This window comes from Hesperophylax consimilis, chromosome 17 (assembly GCF_061612785.1).
Source record: "Hesperophylax consimilis isolate HC1 chromosome 17, BYU_Hcon_1.0, whole genome shotgun sequence".
Taxonomy (NCBI): domain Eukaryota; kingdom Metazoa; phylum Arthropoda; class Insecta; order Trichoptera; family Limnephilidae; genus Hesperophylax; species Hesperophylax consimilis.
The window spans coordinates 12,572,858-12,593,718 of record NC_142852.1 but is presented as its reverse complement, the minus strand read 5'-3'; the positions used below and the strand labels follow the sequence as shown (position 1 = coordinate 12,593,718).

The following is a 20,861-nucleotide window of genomic DNA, read 5'->3' as shown; positions in this document are numbered from 1 at the left end:
CAAACAACACTAAACCAACTGTCACCTTGTTTATGGTCACAATAATTCCTCCGACTACGTCCGACTAAAGCCTTTTCCCCAAAATGTGTTTTTCAATCAATTAATTTTCTAATTTGTTTAATGAAATGCTTAATTGGGAAGATTCGATATTTTTGGCGCGATATAGGGGTATGTCAACATTTTTCACTTCAAATTCAAGATGTTATTACAGCTGTATTTAGAAATGAATAAAACAAATTTGGTGAACATTTCCAGTGAAAGAAACAATTTGAATATCGTTCCATATAGACACCTCACCTGTGCTATTAACGAATTCACATAAATCAAGTCAGTTACCTGGAAATATTGACATTTACCCTAATGACGTACCGAAATGTACAAGACGTTTAGATCTGTTTTGGACATATTAGATATACATACATAAATAACACGGTATATCATAATTTCATAACAAGAACATTAAATATTCATTTGACTCGCTAATATTGTTTTAAATTATTAAATATTTCAATTTGAGGATTTAGTCATGAAGTTATTCAAAAAATAATATGAATACAGAAAACATGACTACAAAACACATTTTAAATTTGTACCAAGTCTGCGACTAAATCTTTTTCTGATTTAAATATTCATTTGACTCGCTAATATTGTTTTTAATTATTAAATATTTCAATTTGAGAATTAAGTCATGAAGTTATTCAAAAAATAATATGCTTACAGAGTTCATGAGCACAAAACACATCTTAAATGTATACAAAAAACTATAAATATTCTTACGCAGAGGAGCATTGTGTTTCCGTGTAGCGGCTGAATTAAATTACTGCCGCTGGGTCCCACAGAAACAGGAACACTGATGTCTGAAAACAAAATGATCTTAGTGGTCAAAGGAAAGGAAGAAAAGATCTGCATATTGAATAACAAGTAACATAGAACAGATGTTTACCTTTGTAATCTTCCATGATCTTTTTGGCAGAAAGAACACACCGCTGGTACCCGGTAAGATGTTATCAAGCTCTGAAATAAACATATTTATCGGGTTAACCAAAGTTTGTGAACTAAACATATCATACTATTCCTTTTCAAGTAACATTAAACAGATTTATACCTCTATAATCCTCCATGATCTTTTTGGCAAAAGGAACCACACCGCTGGTACCCGGTAAGATGTTTTCAAGCTCTGAAATAAACATATTTATCGGGTTAACCAAAGTTCATCAAATAAACATATCATATTGAAAGTAATTATGGTCTTTTATGACATCACACCGTCCTGGTGGAACGCGGATGGGGTCTAAAAGTAAATTCAATTCTTAGGTGAAATTAAGTTACACATTACATGGAACACTGAAAACAAACAAAGGGATATTCACACCTTTTAGACATTTTCACACAACAACAACTCATGAATTCACGAAAGCAAACAACATAAATAAACCACTCACGCAAACAATCTGTCAGAAGGACGCAACCATGACGCAATAATGGCGTCACATTGGTCACATTGTTTCCGGGGGAAATGGAGCGTAGCCTCTCTCTCTGTTACACGGGAGAGAGTGAGAGATAAAACCAGGACGGCTTTTCATTGGATAGTCTGGAACTGACGTCATCAAAAAACCAAAAAAGAGTCGTGGTTATACCCCCCTGGTCAGAATGAAGACCTAACTACCAAAATGTTGCCATACCCATACCATACCTATGTACCATGCCTTGCCTATGCCCCCCCCTCACTCCACCCCATCATAATCTGGCTCCATCGACAGCTAGTATTCCCGATGAAGTCAGAGCAATTAAATCGATTAATCACTCGATTCTTTTGATGTTTTGATCATGTGAATTTTTCGATCCATCCCATCACTAAGAACGATGAACTACTAAATTTACCGATATCCAAAAAAAAAAACATTTTTCAAATTTCGTGCATCAGATGAGTGCAGATGCATTCATGACAACATAATGCATTTAGTACATTGAAATCGTTTCCTTTCATGGTTAGTAATTCTTATACTTTATTTTATTTATTTTTTATAGTGGGAACCAGACCACCCAATTTTTTTTCTCTGAAATTCAATAAACCCCTCCTGACGTATAGGAAAATATTGTGACACCTCACCTCATTTGAGGTTGGACACTTCAACACCTCATTTCGGAAATGGATAACCTTATTGAAACTCATTCTGATATTGTGTCTTATCCAACACTAGAAATATAGAACACTCGGATTATCCATTTTTTATTTTAAACATGATTACAGTATTTAGGGAGTTATACATCTATGGACAATTGAGCTAATTAAATTTATTTTTTTCTTAAATCGCCTTAAATTGACGATCTGCAGTCCCTGCAATAAATAAAACGAAATTTGAATGAAATTACTATGAACCTGAAAGGTCAGATTCATGGAACTATAATCATTGTCTATGACTTCATTATTGTCTATGCATAACCTGCAATTTTTTTGACGCATGTTTTCTAAACCGAAAGTGGTTACTTCCTGTAATTAAACTCGGTTAAACTTAATCCCAAATTGTGATAGTTATTACTAAGAAGGATTGTTTATATTCCAAACGATTCTCTCAACCTTTGTCATTACTTAAAAGTCACAATTTGCATCATTTTTTTCTAAATAAGTGTCTTGGCTACGACTTTATTGTTTTGACAAAATATTCCAATCGTAACCAAATTTTAAAAACTCATTCAAGTTAGTTTGCCGTTAACACTATGTTCTGTTTCAGGTACCTATGTTTGTTTGAAGTCAAACCAATTACCAAACGCTACCACAGCCTCTCCATGGATCTACTAAATCCAGAGACTATATCTATCAAGACGGAACCAGGACCCCAAGAAGAAGGCGGAGGTGAAATGTCGTGTACGGATATAGATTTCGACCTCCCAGATCTAAAGAAGGAATGTTTGCAATATGCATATAGTAGCCGGTCAGCCAGTTAGTTTAATTGAATATATTAAAAATTTAGGATGTTTAATTTGAATGTTCGGAATCCAAGACCGTTTTGAAATGTCGTGAGAACAGGACACACTATGCTGGTTCACAACACCCTCTCTTATCATACATGAGTTTATTTGGTATTTACCTTAAAATTCGTCCTTGCTGGAAACTATTAGATTACAGTATTCTTTTAACTTTATTATATTGCTCCAAATAAGTTGTCGATTCTTCAAGTTTTCACCTCATTTTATTTGGGACATGATGTAAGTTTCAAGTGTTATTGTTTTTATCAAGTGCAGTTCGGGAACTTCCTTATTTCATACGAAAATTAGTATGAAATAAGGAAGTAGAATACTTTAAACACACGTGTATTTGTACTTTACATTGATCGATGCTAGATTCCATCGACTTAAAACAACCTATTGATAGCGCTCAAGAGTCAAACATCGGTCGCTGGAGACATCTGGGGTCATTCTTATTCATTTATCTGTAAGCCTTAAAAGGTTTTTGAATAAATTGATACATGGAGCAGTGTACATTTGAGAATATATGTATAAATTGAAAATACTAACAGTGTATAGGTGTAATCCATTATATAGCACGTACATCATATATCTATGAATACACAAATGTAAAATTCTGCTTACAAGTTTAATAGAATATATTATAAAATAATGAAAAAAAAAATACTAAACAATATTATTAAATCGTAAGAGTAACATAAAAAAAAGAAATTAAAACAACACTACATAATTATAAATCTAAACACCTACAATACTACATTACCAACGCTACTCTAATTTGTAGGATTCAACAAAGTGCTGGTATAGATTATGTTTAATTCTATAAATGGAGTCAATAATTATTTCAATAGAAATAATTATTGACTTAAATAATCCCCCTTCTTGTTACCCAGATGATGCACCCTATTGGTCAGTGAGTGTGTCTGTGTTCGTATGGTATCGTCAATTGACCGTAAAGACTTTTATACAAAATCCCGCATCTACGTGGTTAATCTATGGTATCTTTATTCGTTATTTTTACGGTTATTGCTTTTTTAATTGAAAAAATATGTTTCGTTTCGTATAAATTATTTATCAATGTACAAATTATTATTTTGATTTTCCAGGTAGCTTTAATGTGGGGACGGTAACCATCAAGGCGGAATCAGGACCCCGAGAAGAAGATGAAAGGGGATGTCCAAATATTGAAATTGACATAAACCTGCCGGATATTAAAAATGAATGCTTAGAACGTTTTGAAAGAATTGCCAGGACAACAGGTAACACCGATTTTCATTGAATGATTTATCGATTCGTGCTTTCTATTTTACTAACGTTTTGACGATTTTACTGCGCTTATCTACCTTTTGTGTTGGTAATGAGACTTATTGAGCCTTAATCCGTTTTATTTTTCAAATTTATCCACAGATCTGAGGACACATTCCGTGGAAAAACGATCATCTTGTCCTCATTGTAACTACTCCTACTCTCATAAGTCATCTTTGACAAGACACATGCTGTCTCACAGTGGAAAAAAACCTTTTTCATGTTCCGAGTGCAACTATTCATGTTCTCGAAGGGGTAATTTGAAGATACACATGCTGACTCACAGTGGAGAAAAACCTTTTTCCTGTTCCGAATGCAACTATTCATGTTTTCAAAAGGATAATCTGTCGAGCCACATGCTAACTCACAGTGGAGAAAAACCTTTTTCATGTTCCGAGTGCAATTATTCATATTCTCGAAGGGATAATTTGAAGAGACACATGCTGACTCACAGTGGAGAAAAACCTTTTTCATGTTCCGAGTGCAACTATTCATGTTCTCAAAGGGGTCATTTGTAGATACATAATATGTTGACTCACAGCGGAAAAAAACCTTTTTAATGTTCCGAGTGCGACCATTCATTTTCTGGAAAAAAAATTGACATCACACATAGTGATGTATAAATTCCCGGGAATTTATTTCTGGGGAATATTCCCGGAAATATTGGACGGGGAATTTCTGGAATTTTGATTTTAACAACATAATACCTCAAAAAGAATAATATTTATTAAATAAAATATAAAATATACACACATATGGTACATAAAGAGCAGGATAGATACATAAAAACTATTCCCATATATATAGGAATAGGATCCAAGAGAAAAATATCAAAAAAACACCGATCAAAATTATTTTAATGTGAGTAATATCTCTATATAATTGTATACTGTACATTATTAGTAGCCTATATACACTCTATGCTAGTAAACGGTACATATAAAAAATCAATCGTAAAACTGTAAAAATGAAACAACTTCACAGATGGTTACTGTTCCGTAACGCCAATTGCTTTTGACAGGCCGTGTACTAACCAATCGTATCGTCAGAATTTGAACTGTGTAGTTTAAGTTCGCACAAGTCAGCTAAAACGACGGAAAGCCGTGAGCCGAGCCAGTTGCAAAAAAACCGTTCGTCCCGTCATAACAACATTGCCGGTTCCTTATCGAAATAATTATCTTACGTATTTTTTATCGCAATTTAATCTAAAATAACGAGTGCTAACAACCACGCTAAACGTTCCAGTGCTGACAGATGATGCTCACTATGCAGATTTCACCATCTCCTCCCGGTAAGTTGATTGTGAATTAACGTTATGCATTGTGTTCTCGCATCGCTTGTCATAAGCTATATAATTCATTTATACTTTATCTGTGTGGAATAGCCCTGTAAAGGGCGGCTATTCCAACCCCTGTTCGTTCTTCGAACAGGTTACTGTTCATCTGATGATACCGATTGGACACTGACACTATCATCTTCGCTTCCACTTTCACCTTCATATTCTTCTTCTTCTTCTTCTTCATCCGACCCGGACGAAGTTGTTGCCGACTCAGGATTATCTACGTTTTCTTCTTCCTCAGCACAGTCAATTGGATGCTTGCGTTTGCGAGTACCAGATAGGTTTGAAACGTTATGATGCGAAGCAATCTGCTCATCCGTGGCAGAAAGAGTTTTCTTGGGAGCAACTTGAGAGCCTTTTTCAAAGGAAAGAAGTTTCCAATTGTGTGCCACAAATGTTATTTTCTCTGCTCTTTGAGTTGTTAGACGATTCATCCGTGTTGTATGAATGCGATTAAACGTGCTAAAAGATCTCTCAGTGGCTGCTGAAGTAATGGGAGCAGTCAATATTCTAATGGCAACCTTTGAAAAATCAGAACATCCACACATCCCCTTCCACCAGGTCACTGGCGTGATTTTATCCACACACTTCCATAGGAATGCCTTGCTCTATGATTCTTCTTTAGCCCTACAATTGGCTAAATCAACAAGAACATTTGCACTATTAACAGTCTCCATTATGACTTGGTCAATGAATTCAAGTGCTTCAAATTGCTGTGCGTGGCTTAGCAGATGTCCTTGGGAACCTGGATCTAGTAGGGCAGCAGCCAGATATATTGGAGCAATAGCAAATTTTTTGCGGTACGCAAAAAATCACCTCGATCGAAACATTCCTTTATTCAACAACCAGCACATTTATATTTAGAAAAAAATTCTATGAAAAAAGTCGCTGAAAACTCTGCCAAGCATTATAAACAAGCGATATTCATAGCAAAAATACAATTTTATTAGGGGTTTTATAGCTAATAAGGTGCATAACACATGTGAAAATAAAAATAAAATTACCATAGTTTCAAGGCGGGGTCTATTTTTGGTTTTTTGAAGAGGATTATTAATTTTTATTGTTTTTTTCGTGTTTTTGAGAAACTTGTTTTTTTATTAAATAAAATACTTGAACAAAGAGAATTTTTTTAAACATTATCGAAGTTTTATAATATTTATCGTGTTTTGAAATGAGATTTGGTGTAAAATTCGGGCATTATGTGCCTAGATTTTATTGTCGCCCGAATGAATCTATCTCTTGCTTCAGGCCTAACTGTAGACAACGATGCCTGGGTAACTAATTTGATGCACCTCTCGTCTGCTTGAGTGTGGCAGGGAAATCTGGGAAATTCAATACTGTCCTTTTCTTTACCGTAATTATTTATCATTTCGACTAGGTCGTCATTACTGATTTCGGATAGTATCGGTGGCGGTGTAACTTCGCATTCCTGCCAGTTGATAATACCGTAATATTTACTTGCTGAAAAGTTTATTGTTGGAATAATAAAGTCTCTAACAACAGATGGACTCGGACATCTATCTCGCGCCTTTAATATTCGTATCAAACCCAATTCTCTTACAATAAGGTTGTCATCCATTATCATGGATAGTAGCAGATTTTCCGGGTGGCAAAAATAGGCGTTTCTTTGAATTACTGGATTAATTATATCTCGTAGATCGGTGCTCAAATATCGGGTGAGTTTGATTATAGTAAAAACATGTAATGCCCCATCTTTACACGACGGGTGCCTCTTTATCTCAAACCATGTCGGAGCATATGCTTTAACAACATATTCAGCAAGAATTTTTAGGTTCACTGAAGGGTTAGTTGTTCCTATATATAATCGAAGTATTGAGTTTGCTGTGGTCAACCAGCGTGAGTGACAAATACTACCTGGATGACGGTTTGTTAAATTTGGTGGGCAGTGACCTGTTGTAACTGCAAAACATATTTCGTACAAGTATTTTTGGTCCGTGCTCAAATTTTTCAATTCCTCTGCGTTGAGTTTGTGCATCTCAAAGTGTATTATATGAATAATTTATAACGGTGTTTTTAGAGCTGCTTGAAAGAAGTTTTCCAATAGGTCCTGAAAACCCTTTAGGTCCTGTTGTAGCACCATCTAAGTGTTGAAACAAGTGGCGAAAGGGAAGTTCGTTTGCATGCAGCTGACAGATAAACCATTGTAACGGATGACCTAATTCCAATTCCATGAATCTAATAGTTCCATTTTTTTGCCTGTATTGACAGCAGTCCCATCACATCCAATCGTTGATAAACCATTCAAATTAAAACCGTTCATTTTTAAATGGTGTAACATGCTCTTTGCGATGTTTTTGCCAGTTCCTGATGATGGTGTAACATGTCCAACATATTGAGACCCCGGCTCAGATAAAATGGAATAATGTTATTCTAAAATCGTTCTCCGATGATATCTATCCCCTATTTTTTCCTGAGACAGTGTTTTTTCCTTCCTTCCATCGAAATATAGACCTCGAATTTTTGTTGACTCCGACGACATCTGCCATGTTTTTATTAAAGAAGTGCGACACGTTTGTCTAGCTCGTCTGAGTTTGCTCCTATCAATCACCATTTTAGAGTCGTCTTCGGTTACTATGCCAAAATCTTGTAATGTAGCACTTGCAACAGCTGATGCCGACCTGTCTGACAAACCATACTGATCGCAGATTCTGGCCAAAGTGGGGAGTTTTAACATCATACGGGAATTTTCTGGAGGTTGCGAAGAATGTGAAGAAAATGATTGGTTTTCATCAAAAAAGGGTTGACGTGGTTTTGTCGCTGATGCTGTAGATGAGCTGACCTTCGAAGCAAGATCAGATAAACGAGCTTGCATCCTCATTTTCCGATGTAATTTTTTTGTTGTGTCGGTGTCTATTGCTCCCAGCATCATTTTTCTCGAGGATCTTTGGTCTTGAAGGAATGCTTGTTCTTTGGTGGGTACCTTGCGCGTCTTTTCGCAGGAACACATATTCAGATTGTTACATTTGCATGAAGCAATATCGAAAAGTTTATTCATTTTGATTTTATAAGAATTTAACTTAATATAATAATGCACAATTTTATTTGGCCAATTTTTAAGTTTTAAGTATTCGTAATAATGATATTGAATCAGTTTCATCACTCGATTGTGTGAAACAATGGGAATAGAGGCGCGCTTCCAAATTCCTTCAACAATTGCAGATCTAACACTTTTTATTTCGAATACTGACGGTTTTTTTGTAGAGTTAAGATTACGCTCATATCGTAAGAACAAATTATGTTTAATCACTTCTGAGACAGTAGGTAACACTTGAGAGTTCATTTCAGTTGGTGCCCCGAATATTAGACATAAAATTTTGCTTCTCGTGTAATTTGCATTCATTTAACAACAATTATATGTGTTAAAATTTAATCGGACAAGGATTCTAACACGTCTACGGTCAGCGGTAGCCGAAACGAAACTAGATGCAAGTCGCATCTAGTTTCTGCGACGAAACAATAGGAGCGAAATTATCCCCCCCACCTCCACAGCGCTCACAAATTCACAAGTTTAACAGCAATGTATGCAGTGTTTTTTTTATAAAACATGTAATGTTCAAAAAGGTAAATTCAATTGAAAGTAATGGATATTATTTTATATTTTTGAGACTGTACTCAGATTTTGGGAAAAAAGGCTAAATTTACGCTTTTTACGTTACGAAATCGCTAGGTTGTTGAATGAAGACATAAGTTTAGATTTTTTAAAGTATTTTTACGAGAATATGAATGACATGAAGCATCTTTTGGCAGCTATTACAATACCGAGATTTGATTTTTGCAATGTCGCTCCATGCTATTATACAATAACCGATATTTTAAAGTTCTTGCCTAAAATAATATTATAACAACAATGCTATTTGACAGTGCAAGCCTCGAAAATTATTTTCCAGTCTAAATAATAAAAATAACGTTCTTACAGTAAATCTGAAAGGTACTAAAACAATACATAATATTAATAAAAAGTGCTAACTTTATTAAAATTAAGTGTTAAAACTGCAGTTTTTAGTATCCCTGTGCTGACAGTTCAAAAACAGACAAATTAAATACACATATAGAAACTATCTATCACTCTACCTTGCGACAGTGAAGTTAAACCAGTGGTTCTGAAACGGAGTTCAATTATTTATATAATAAAAAATAATTATAATAATATAAAATGGATGTCCAATCATATATCTAAAATTCAGAAAGAGCAGTCAACGCCATAAACAAAGTGCTTCTTGACCCTGGAAATAAGTTCAACAAGGACCAAATCGCCAAAATTACGCCGATAGCATGCGAAATCTTAGCAGCAATTGGCAGCATGTCGGCAGCGGTAGCTGCCAAAACTGGTGCCTTGGAAGGTGAACTGCGGGCATATAAAGATTTCCAAAAAATTATTCCATCTCAAAACAACATTAATATCTGTGAGGTAATCCACGAAATTAACGAAATTACGGAGAGGTCGAAAAACATTATTTTGTGTAATGTACCTGAAAGTGCAAAGGTAACAGCTACTGACAAAATCTTAGATGACCAAACTTAAGTAACGGAAATAATTTCCAATATAGATATACCCACAAAAAATAAAAATATTAAAGTTTACCGATTTGGTAATAATAACAATAACAAACCAAGACCAATTAAAATCCAGTTTGAAGACTCCCAGACAGCTAGAATACTACAAGGATTCTTAAAGAACAATGTAAGCATTTACTCTGACTCGACCCCGGCACAGCAAAAGCACCTAATGGACTTACGGTCACAACTTGAAAAACGAAAAGCCAATGGAGAAAAGGACATAACTATAAAACATATTAATTCGTCACCTAAAATAGTCAACATCCATCCAAAAACCCGAGTGTAACTGAACTGAAAATATATTACCAAAACAACCGTTGACTACGAACAAAACTAGACGATCTACACGCAACTCTTCCCTCCATGGATTTACGGAAACCTGGCTTGACCGTGCATTATCCAAACCGCTTACAGTACTATTCAACCGCCTCTTCTTCCTTGGATATTTTCCAAGCCGCTGGAAATCGAGCTACACTGTTACACCTTTATTTAAAAAAGTAGACGATACTGACATAGCCAATTATCGCCCCATTTGTACACAGTCCGTACTTCCTAAGATTTTTGAATTACTGGTCCTTCATGAAATCTATCCCAAATAAAATAAACTAATTGACAAAAAACAACACGGTTTTATCAAAGGTAGATCAACCGCAACTAAAATAATAATATTTCAAAACTTTATAAAAGAATCTTTTGCAAAAAATAAACAAGTCGACTGCATATGTACAGACTTTTAAAAGCATTCAACAAAGTGTCTCATAAACTACTAACCCGAAAACTTTTTCCCCTCGGAGTAAGAGATAACATGCTAAAATGGTTTACTAGCTATTAATCAAATCGTAAACTATTTTTTTAAATAAAATCTTTGCTATCGAAAGCTTTCTGTGCGACCAGTGGCCTACCGCAAGGTGGTCACCTTGGTTCGGTTTCGTTTCTCATTTTCATTAACGATATAACAAATTGCTTCGACGATGTCGAGGTATTGCTCTTTGCTGATGACATCAAGCTATACAAAAAAATAACTGATTTTAATCATTGCCAAATACTCCAGTCAAATATTAATAAGTTTAAAGATTTGTGGGTACAAAATAATCTGTTTTTAAATGTAAACAAAAGCAAAACCTTGACTTTCTGCAGAAATAAAAATTTTGTTTAGTTTGAATATTCCATTAACAATACAGCTTTAGAAAGAGTCACGGAAATGAGAGATCTCGGAATTATTTTGGATGAAAAACTAAGTTTCGCCAATCATATCCACCAAATTGTAAACAAAGGCATGAAAACACTAGGCTTCGTATTAAGAACAACTAAAACTTTAACTCCATACAAATCATTATACTGTTATTCATATCTCTAGTTAGAAGCATAATTGAATACAACTCAGTAGTTTGGTCTCCCTCTTACAAAATTCACATTAACAACATTGAGCGAATAAAAAAATCCACGTTTAATAAATGTTAAATTGAATATCCCAATAGAAGACTTACAATATCATTTCTTATTAAATACTCTAAAAATACACACATTGGAAGACAGGCGTAAAATAAACGACTTAACTTTTTTATTCAAAATTCTAAACTCTAAATTCGATTGTTGCGAACTTCTCCAACTCATAAACTTACGAATGAATACAATAACAACACGACAAAATACACTATTCCACTGCAACACACATAAGCGCAATTACATTGCGAACTCCCCAATACAACGGTTTCACACTATGGGAAACCAATACTTAGGTGATGTCGATATATTCAATATTAACTTTACGAATTTTGTGGATCACGTAAAAGATTTATTACAACACTATTCCTAAAAGGATGTTGTATTTTTGTAAACCAGTCAATTCGCTGTATTTTTTAATTTATGTTCTTGTTCTTTTTATTTTTATTATTTCTTTCTCATGTTATCAAAATTGTACCACCTACATGTAAAAGCCCTCTGGGCGTTAAATAAATAAATTAACAAATAAAACATAAATAAATGTTTGAAGCCGGGTCATCTTGCACAGGATTGCATTATCACCTTTAAATGCAACCACGTCACAGTAATGATCACAATAAGTTACTTCATAAAGAGGAATTCCGTGTAGAATCCCCAAATTTAGAAACTGATGAAGAAGAAGTGTCAGACAACCATTCTGCCGTAGGTAAGGCAGAAAATGTAGTATTGTTGTCTACAGCGATAGTAGGTATCGTGGGTAGTGACAATAATTTATATAAGGCAAAAGTACTAATAGACTCTGGAGCACAATTCAAGTTTATGAGAGAGGATTTTGCAAAAAAAAAAACAAATTAAAATTAAACACATAAATAAGCCAGTATCGGGCCTATACAACTAATATTACACACAAAAGAAAAAGTTTGTCGGTAGACTTAATTTCCTTAAGAACTAACTTTAAAAATACTATATCTTGTCTGATATTACAGGAGATAACAGCAAGTCTGCCGCAAACATCAATACCAAGAAACCAGATTAAGTTACCTCAAGGATTAGAATTGGCAGACCTTAATTTCAAAATTCCAGCGCCTATCGACATTTTTTTGGGGGTTGAAGGTTTTTGGGACATCCTGACCAATGATAGAATGAAGTCGGATACCGATCCCACACTTCAACGAACACAACTGGGATGGATCGTGTCAGGACCGACCAACGTATATCCCAACCAAAGGCCAGTATCACAATAATTCTGTAGCTTATCTATAAATAAACTAAGAAATCAAATTGAAAAATTTTGGAATCTAGAAGAAGTCATTCCCATGAAAATTCAAAATCATGAGGAGAAAGCTTGCGATGCTAATTTCATAGCTTCTCATGCAAGAGAAGAAGAAGTTAGATTCATAGTAACTTTACCACGCCCCCCTTATACCGATCAATAAAGAAACTAATTGGCAACAGCGGAGAAAAGATTCCAATACTTTTTTTAGAATTAAAATCGAAATATGTACAATTTATGCGAGAATATCAAGAACTAGGACAAGTGATTGTCGTAACAAATTTAATAATGCAAATGTTGTGGCAATCCAAGGCTTCCTGGGATGAATTATTACCTAATGGAATACTAATGCCAAGGAGAATTTACATAAATGAATTAAACCGATTGAATCTATTGAAGATTGATATGAAAATTGTATTCAAGCATGTTAAAAATATTAAATTACATGGATTTTGTGATTCCTCTGAAAAGGCGTATATAGCCTGCATTTATATCACATCAATGGATCACAATGGCAAGCAACATTCTCATTTAATAACGTTCAAATCAATCCAGATCAATGATCAATGGATCTGAATCTGGATCAATCAATCCAGAGTAGCGCCATTAAAATGCATATCATTACCCAAGCTGGAACTATGCAGCGCTTTATTACTAGCAAAACTAATAAAAAATGTCAAACAAGCCTTAAGTATGATGGCAGTGGACACAAATTGGATAAAAGGTCAACCAGCACGTTGGAACACATTTGTAGCGAATTGAGTCGCTGAAATTCAAGAACTTAGTAACCCAGAACAATGACGTCATGTGCCATCCTCTAACAACGCAGTAGATATATTATCAAGAGGAGCTACTGCTGATCAACTAGTGAATTTCTTAATATGGCGGCATGGGACAGAGTGGTTGAGTAGAGAAACAACAAAAAAATGTTTTGATTGTAACTAATCCGAAAGGATGTGACATCTTTAACTTAACTAAAGCAAGTAACTTTGGAGGGGACCCACCCTTTCCCGACGACTGTGTGAGGAAACTGATTGTTTAACCTCCTTAGCCGCACACGTCAGGACTCTAATTTTTTTGTAAAAGGAAGCTAAATTTATTTTAAAACGATTCTAGACCCTCCAATGTCCCTGCATGCATGATTGTTAGTAACATAAAAATATACAAGCCGCGTATCGAGGGCAGTTTACCCCACTATCACGGGGCAGTCCCGGCAAGAATGAGCGTGGCAAGCGGCCTGGCCACAACGATCCCAAGCACCCGCGTCCCTTAGCCAGTTTTCCGAGAGTACCCTCGAAGAAATTTAAATGGGGGGAGGGGGAGGGGAGATACTCCCAAAGACCCTAGGGAATGAAGTGAGCCTCAGGTCACCGGAGGCAGGACGGAAGGGGACCTGGCTCGCGCAAACATTCCCCAGGCCCGCTCATGATGCCGGGGGAGGCACCCGTGGTTCGTGGGATAGCCGCACCGGATTAATGTCACCTTACTGAATGCAGGAACAGGGTCTATCCGCCCCCATGGTGGGGAAATGAACAACACAGTACGATAGAGTTCAGTTCGACAACCTATTCATAAACCAATTTGTTAGTAACAAATAAGAAGGCAAACAACAAACGTAGAAAATAAGTTGTGATCAACAACAAATTGACCGTTCATAATAGAAAAAAAGAAGGGAAAAAAAGATTAACATAGTATTAAAGAGCTAAAACATAAAAAGAAACAGTGTAAAGAACGGGCAAAAACGGTGTAAAAATCCAATATAAACAATAAATGAATAAGAAAAAATAAAACAAACAAATAAGATACTAAATGCATTGCGATCATGCCATAAAACAAAGAAAGTAAAACCAATGAGTATATAAAAATAAAAATAAAACACAAAGCAATCGCGCATAAACAATATTAAAGTTAATATTGTTAAGTTAATCACATAAACAATAGAGGAGTAACCGTGGAGTGACAGGAACAATACGCTTGGAACCTGAAACAAAGATGATTTTAATCTAAATCAGCAACTCTAAGCACAGGCCATTTCTCTACCCAGGACTTTACAAACTTTTTGAAGCATTCCAAATTCTCTCTGTTCAACACGAGATCGGCATTCCATGCCGGTCTTGTAATCCCTCTCAAGCCATCCAACATTTCCTCTCGGGCATCCTTCATCAACTCGCAGTGCCACAGAATGTGCTCGGCTGTCTGGTTAGTGTCACCACATGAACAGTTCGGATGAGGAGACAAGGCGAGACTATGTAGCCGCCCCCTGAGCTCCCCATGACCGGACACCAATTGCGTCATATAGTGATCCAGTTTTATGTGCGCCCCTTCCATTCTGCTTTTAACTGAAGGGAAGAAAGAGAAAGTCAATCTACGTCGACCTATCCCATCGCTCTTGCCATACACTCAGCGTTCTATCTCGCATGGCTTTCAATAACCCAGGAAGGGACACCGCTCCACCGGGTGTCAGTTCGACTCCCAGGTGGACAGCGGCCTTACCTCTTATCAATGCCTTTTTTGTCAAAACTTCCCTAATTTCCAAGTCAATCGGCAGTGTAACAGCCAGAACCGGTAATGCATCACTAGCCACAGTCCTATATGCGCCCGAAAGCGCCAACAGGGGAGTCCGTTGGCCCCGCTTGAGGGCAAAGTGGATCAATGCATTATCCAGCCGGTGCTCCCACACAGAAGCGGCATACGAGACATGCGTCACGTAAACACCCCTATATATGAGGCGAAGTGCCGGAGTCCGCAATCCCCACTCAGCCGTTGAGAGCCTTCTCAATTTCAAAAATAGGGCCTGGGCCCTGCTAGAAACGCTCTTGACGTGCGCTAGGAACGAAGAAGATCTATCTAAAGTGACGCCTAAATACCTGGTGCTTTCAACGAAACGGATAGTGGAGCCTCCCATTCTGATGGTAGGGTTTCTGGCACGACTGAGCATACCCTTCATCAAGAGTCCCACGGTCTTATGGGGAGCGAAGTTCAGCCTGTTTCTCTTACCCCATTCAAGAATTTCACGCAGTCCCTCTTCTGCTTTACTCTCCACTTCTTTTCTGCTGTCCCCTGAGACCAAAAGAAACTTATCATCTGCGTAGTCGACCGATATGCATCCTTCAGGCAAGGGTAACCTAGAGGAGTCGTCAAAAAGGATGTTCCACAGGTCAGGCCCGAGGACTGACCCTTGTGGACAGCCCATGTTAACGTCACGTATGATGAAAAAATCACCATACATCACAATAACCTTTCTGTTACGTAAATAATCACTAATAATATTGAACAGTAAAGGCGGGCAATTACGACTTTTCAACTTAGTTAAAATCATCGGCCACCACGCATGATCGAAGGCACCCGAGATGTCCAAAAATATTCCAATTACATACTTCTTGGTACAAACCCTCACACATTCTAGCGCATACTTAATGGCGTGCTCAGTGGACTTACCGGGGACGAACCCAAATTGGCGGTCGCAGGGCGGAGACAGGGTGAGACGGAGCCTATGTTTGCAAGTAACTGCCTTTGTATTAAGATTCATAAATAATTGTGATAAGCCAAAGACTAAAATATCAGTAAATTTAAACATTGAAGAACTAGAATTAGCCTTGAAATATTTAATTGCATCGTCACAAAAATACAGTTTTCAGGCAGAACGAGATGCCTTGATAAAAAAAATAAATACAGTGTGTGGCAAGCCTACGCACGACGGAAGTGAAACTTTTAGTATTCTTCTCTCTATCTTTTCATTTCATTCTCTCTTTTTTTCTGTCTATTGACATATTTATAAGTAGCATGCGATAAAAAAAAAAAAACGTTATAAAAACATGGGATTCGAACCCGGGTCCTGCATAACGAGTGTCGAACGCTCTGCCTCTAGACCGCGATGAGAGGTATCTCGCTCGACGAGAACCGCGTATACAACGTGTACTCCTCAATTGACTTGTCCCGCGCAAATTTTCCTTTTTTAAACACGGCAAATGAATAATATCACATAACGTCTCGTTAACGCTTTATATAGGGTCGAATCGAAGATATATCGGCAGTGTGAAGTCATATCTGTCGTTTTTCAAAATATCTCTGTATATTTGTCCGTTTTGGAAAAGATCTATCGTGTTTTAACCGTCTCATACCCGTATGGAGTCTGAATTTGAAAAACATTTCTAAATTTTGAAAAACTCACTTACGGCTGTGTTTTTTACTAAAAAAACTTGTCACGCACGTCAGCGAGGGTAATGAGTCGCGTTATAGGCCTTGATTAGTAATTTTAATGATTCAAAATAAAAATATTTAATCAAAATACCGAGCGATTCTACCTGCTCGATTTGTAAGCTATATTTCGACCAAAATATCATATAGGTACCGACCGTTACTTCTAGCTAATCACTCGAGTAAACACCTGCCGGTCTAGAGTCTCACTAAATGGATTTAAACATTTCGGGAGACTCTCGGTTAAAATTAACAAATTTATGTAATTTTTTACTACATTATTACAAATCATGTTGATATCTTCTTATATGTATGCCTGACAAAGTCGCAGCACGAGAGCATTTTATCACTTTTCCTCGTATTAAAAAAATCACAAAAAGAAAAGAAAAATAGTTAAAGCGGGAATCGAACCTCGGTTCTTCACGACGACAGTCGGGCGCTCTGCCTCTAGACCGCAAAGCTGAGTTTGGAGAGTGACCTAAACTAGGTATATAATATTAGCTAGGCTCCTATAGCGAAATGATCACGGGTTTTCGTGACCGTCATGAGTCGGTTTTACTCCGGTCCTCGAAAATGCATGACGCGCGTAAAGAAGTTCCACTTCAAAAATTAGTTAAAGCGGGGATCGAACCTTGGTTCTTCACGATGACAGTCGGGCGCTCTGCCTCTAGACCGCGAAGCTGAGTTTTGAGAGTGACCTAAACTAGGTATATAAATATTAGCTAGGCTCCTTTAGCAAAATGATCACGGTTTTTCGTGACGATCATGAGTCGGTTTTACTCCGGTCCTCAAAAATGCATGACGCGCGTAAAGAAGTTTCACTTCAAAATGGAAGTGTAAATAAAAACAGTTCTTTAAAGGCTCTGAACCCGTTCTTACATGACCAATTAATCTCCCACTAACGAGTTGGTGGAAGATTGTCCACAGCAACCCCCATTTAACTTCTTAACAAAAACATCCTATTATTTTACCTGCAAAGCATAAGTTGACAGAATTAATAATACGTCACTACCATTATGCGAATTTACATGCAGGAGCATAAGCGTTACTAGCCGAAAAAGGTTAAAATGTTGGCAGATATTCGGTAAAAACACAATAAAACGAATATTACTTTTAAATTACTTTACTTTTAAATAACACGGTTGACATTTGTCACATGAGAACGGGTCGCTTCTACGATTCGTTCTTAAGTTCAACAGCTCGGCTGTGGAACGAGCTGCCGGCCTCTGTGTTTCCACCCTCCTACAACATGGGACTCTTCAAGACCCATGTTATTTCCTTCCTCTCTACAAAAAGACCCTCCACACAGCATCCCCAAAGATGACATAGGCCCTGAGGGAAATTATTTTTTTCAGGGCCTCCTGTGTGGAGTTAATATAAAAAAATATATATATATTAAAAAATCTCGTGCCACACATGTTTGTGGTCGTACTCCTTCTTCTAAATATTTGGTAATTCCAGTAAGCTAATTACCTTGGGTTTGTAGCTCATTTCAATATTTATTAGGGGAAAAAACCTCACAGGTAATATGCATTATTAATGACCTAATTTTACTGTCAAATCATTATTTATGATGGGATTATATTTGCTTTTTGAAAAGATACATGTTTACATTTGAGAAATTATTATAAGAATTAAGAAAGTAGGGACTTAGCAACTGATACTAATAGCTTATTAATTACAAAGTTACTTATTGAAGGGGTACATGTTTACATTGAAGTAGGGATGGTCTAACCTAACTACATATTTTAATGTCGAAGTTATTATGAAAATTACAATGGATACCTACAAGAGCGGAGACTTGGCAAATGATTCTAATTGTTTATTCATTACAAAGTTAGGGTCTATTTTATTAATTAAGCGAGTAATTTCTAAATCGTTTAATATCGAAAAACTAAAATCGTTTAATAAAGTCGCCTTCTACCGTAGATATGTAGATGACATTCTGATTATCTGGACAGGAACAAACAGACAATTAGATATTTTTCTAAAAGAAATCAATAAAATTAACAAATCAATCCAATCCACAATGGAATTGGGGGGTAATAAGATTAACTTTCTCGACATAGGTATCGAAATCATTAACAATAAATTAGAATTTTCAATTTATAGAAAACCTACATATAGTGATAATATCATACACAATACATCTAGACACCACATTTCACATAAATTATCAGTATTTTATTCACTCATTCACAGACTTTTACACGTGCCTTTGAATTATATAAATTATAATAATGAATTAAATATTATTAAAACTATCGCCAATAACAACGGATACAAAAGCAAAACTATTGATAGGCTAATAGAGAAAAAGGATAAAAAACTTACATTAACAATCATTTCACAAGGCCTTGAAAATAAAAATGAAAAAGATAGTAATAAACAATGGGTTAAAATCCCTTAAATTGGTGAAATATCAACAAAAATATCTAGATTAACCAATAATGATAAATGCAAAACAGCTTTTTATAATGTAACAACAAAGATAAGAGAGAAAAACTCGAGAACTCGGGCGTTTACCAAGTGAACTGCGCTAACTGCCCAGCATATTACGTTGGTCAAACAGGGAGATCTTTCAAAACCCGTATTAAAGAACATTTTACAAATTGGGTAAATAATAAAGGCGAATTGTCAAATGTAGCATCACATTTATTAGAAAACAAACACTCGTTTGATAAAGACAGAGATGTTAAAGTCCTCCATACTTGCAATAAAGGCCACAAGCTTGATAGATTAGAATCTTTAGAAATTACTCGCTTAATTAATAAAATAGACCCTAACTTTGTAATGAATAAACAATTAGAATCATTTGCCAAGTCTCCGCTCTTGTATCCATTGTAATTTTCATAATAACTTCGACATTAAAATATGTAGTTAGGTTAGACCATCCCTACTTCAATGTAAACATGTACCCCTTCAATAAGTAACTTTGAAATTAATAAGCTATTAGTATCAGTTGCTAAGTCCCTACTTTCTTAATTCTTATAATAATTTCTCAAATGTAAACATGTATCTTTTCAAAAAGCAAATATAATCCCATCATAAATAATGATTTGACAGTAAAATTAGGTCATTAATAATGCATATTACCTGTGAGGTTTTTTCCCTAATAAATATTGAAATGAGCTACAAACCCAAGGTAATTAGCTTACTGGAATTACCAAATATTTAGAAAATCAACAATCTTAAACGACTTAGTAACAAATAAAATTGATTAAAACCCTATAAACTACCCCTCTCCCCCCAACCCCATATGTTGTGTATATAAACCGTAGACTAAGAATTTTGTGTACCAGTCTGAAGATGGCTTTGACGAGCTGAAACCGGTTACGGTCAAAATAAAATTAAGTGGAATAAAGTTTTTTATTTGTTTTATTATAATAAATTATTAAACTAGTGTTAAATAAAGAGCTTCTCCGGAGAAAAATATCTAAGGAATCCTGGGCTTGTGTATTAAACCGCCGTGATATTTTAGAGAGCTCTCGCCTCTTCGAGGAAATTTTAACAAAACTTGTAGAGGCAAGCACCGTCTCTAAGGTAAAGAAGCTAGTTTCTAAATACCGCCCAATAAAACTGTGGATTAGTCCTGGATTTGTGAAATCTGTGCGTGAAAAACAACGTTTATTTATTCTTTGTGAAAACAACGCTTTCAATTATATATAAAAAAATACCTTTGTCAAATATCGAAATATGCTTACAAATTTATAAGGAATACTAAAGAAAAATATTATAAAATAAAAATGTCGCAAGTGG

At 35.9% G+C, this 20,861-nt stretch overlaps 1 long non-coding RNA gene across 1 annotated transcript; it reads left to right on the top strand.

The window, feature by feature from the left end:
* The first annotated feature begins 2,746 nt into the window (after positions 1 to 2,746).
* Positions 2,747 to 4,754, top strand: LOC149416008 (uncharacterized). The gene is made up of 3 exons (XR_016303480.1): positions 2,747 to 2,941; positions 4,074 to 4,226; positions 4,375 to 4,754. It is a non-coding gene; the product is annotated as an uncharacterized LOC149416008 (long non-coding RNA).
* The last annotated feature ends 16,107 nt before the right edge of the window (positions 4,755 to 20,861 follow it).